We start from the raw sequence: 2,822 nt of genomic DNA, 5'->3' as shown, positions 1-2,822 counted from the left end.
CTAGTCAGTTTTGACTGGCTAGCCAACCCCTCGGACATACCATGTCTTGTAAATATAACTTGATAGAGTTTTTAATTTTTATCTTTTCCTGGGAAATCAGCTTGGCTACCAAGATGATTTTTTCTTTCAGATGCTTCCAACAAGTATGTTTGCCTCAACGATGTAGTACACTTCATTGGGGTCCTTTATTTGCATCATTTTCTTATTTCATTTGTGTGGGATTCCCATTAGAACAGAAAGGGGTTGTGCCTCAGAGATGAATATCCATACATATATACTCTCCCTGTAGCTTCAAATGTCAGAGCCCTTCAGAGCACTCATATAAGCCTAAGATATGAATATCCATACGTAAGATGTGCCTCATAGCTCATGATCACCAAGATGCATCGAACACCTGAAATGGGGAATTTTGGCCTCGATGCACCTGCACCAGGATGCCAGCGTGCTTATGCCATTAAACAATCTAGCACACCCCCTCCATGTTTTAGGTGTCCCCGCACCATTATTCTATGATTGTACTTACACCATATCTGCGATAGACCCGTGCTTACAAATAGAGAGCTACAAAAACTTGTGCTGCCTTCCAAGCGCACCTGCACCCAATCTTATGGACTCTAGCATGCATGCACCACAATTGTGGCGGGCTAACTTTAACCATGGCATGCTCACATAGTCTTAGCATGCTTGCACTCATGTTCTTAGGGTACACCCATGATGCCCATGCCAGAACACAGTGAGTTGAATACGCCCACGCTGTGACCCCAACACAACAATGTTGTGCTACAACCTTAATGCACCTTCTACAAATCAAAATCTAATCTATTTTTTTATGTCCACAAATTCAAGAAGTTTGTTCCCTCAAATACTAACATTAGGCCCCTAACCATGGGTTTAAAAGCTTGTTACTTGGTTATTATTCCTAAAATGGTTTTTATTAAGGGACCAATTGTCCCTTGGGAGCCCCTATACCCAATAAAGGAAAAGGGGGAACCTTAATCCCAAACCCCTAGGGAAAAGCTAAGGAGGGCTGGTTCATATAGATATTCTTCAATCAAGGAGAAGCTTTGGAGAGGAGAGGGCTAATCTAGGTGCTTCTTCTTCCAATATTCATCTTCTTCCTCTGTATTCCTTCCACCTCTTCTTCTTTTTCTTCTTCCTCCATTGTATTGGTAAGAAGAGTGTAAGCGAGCTTTTGAAGAGACTTCTTGGAGGATCTTTTGAAATTTTGACCAAGGGAGAAGAGCTTGATCTTTCTTGGAGGAGAAGGCTTCATCTCCTTCGAGAAAGGAGAGCTTCGTCTAGTTATGACAAGGATTCACTTGGAGCTTCCTCAGATCTCTTGAGTTTAATTGGCCATCCCAACCTAGTTACCATATCTTGAGTTTAATTGGTCATCAAAGTCTAATCACCCTTTTCTTTTGGTATGATCTCCTCCCATGCATAATTTTCCATTCAATTGGGTTTGATCGGCCATCCAGTCAAATCACCCTTCTTTTTTATTTGATTGGCCAACCAGGCCTGGTCGTCCGATCTCTTGGGTTTGATAGGTCATCTCAGTCTGATCACGCTTTCTTTTTAGTACAATTTCCACCCCAACTCAATTGTCCAATCTCTTGGGTTTGAATGGTAATCTCTGTCCAATCACCCTTTCTTTTCAGTTTGATCGACCATCCCAACACAATTTTTTTAATCACTTGGGTTTGATTGGCCATCCAATTCGATCACCTTATCTTGGGTTTGATCGGTCATTTTGGGTTGATCACCTTATGTTTTCAGTTTGATCATCCACCTCAGGTTGATCTTATGTTCTCTTTGGTTCGATCGGCTTCTCAGGTCGTTCACCATATCTTGGGATCAATCGGTCACCCTGGGCCAATCACCCTATTTTTCAGTTTGATCGGTCACCCCAACTCGATTGTCTGATCTCTTGGGTTTGATGGACCTTTCCGATCTGATCACTGACCAAAGGAAAATATGTTGAGGTTTTCATACCAATTTTATACTGTTTTTGATGATATTGCACTTTAAAGAATTATTTTTTTGATTTTTTGTTGCAGGAATGATGAATTAGGGTCATTGGAGCAAAATGATGCAAAAAGGAGCGAATTTGGAGAAAAAGTAAAACCGCCCAAAATGTGAAAATTTGAACTAGGGCGCTGACGGTGAGCTCAACGGCGCCGACGGCAAACTTTTTCCAAGATTATAGATTTAATTCACTGATTAGTTTCCTTTGGAGGCCCCGCCGACGGCGCCCTCGAGGCTGCCGACGGCGAGCTCAGCGGTTATGTCCAACAACGCATTGGATAAGGATGAATTTTGAAGGGATGCTTAGGAAATTCTTGGGAAAACTCATCCACATCTTAAACGAGAAGACTTTGTGCTAGAGGTCCTAGAGGTTAGAGAGGTTCCATTAGTGTGTAACAATTGTGAGGATTTCTTCGAGAGATTGTAAGAGTGGAGGGAAAGTGAGAGATTTATTTCTCCTTGCTACTTCGAAAAGGAATTACGTGTGCTGTAAAGAAAGGAAGAGATTCAAAGAAACTTCAAGGAGTGTTCTTGGGGAGAAATTAGAGATAAGTTATTTACTTGTTGTAGTTTGTATGACTTTGATTTTATATATGAATTCTGAGTTTTGTTTTATTTTTCCCATGAGATTTGAGTAGTTCTCTCTGTCTTTCTCCTTGTCTTGAGATTTGTGAAATGGTGATTTGAATTGGTTGAGCCATAAAAATGTTAAAGAAATTGTGATGATCTTTTCACTTTGATCTTAATTTACTTTCAATCTGGCCAATTGATTTGTTAAAATATGTTGAGTTTTACAA

This window comes from Phalaenopsis equestris, unplaced genomic scaffold, assembly GCF_001263595.1.
Source record: "Phalaenopsis equestris unplaced genomic scaffold, ASM126359v1 Scaffold200734, whole genome shotgun sequence".
NCBI lineage: Eukaryota > Viridiplantae > Streptophyta > Magnoliopsida > Asparagales > Orchidaceae > Phalaenopsis > Phalaenopsis equestris.
This window is presented reverse-complemented; position numbering follows the sequence as displayed.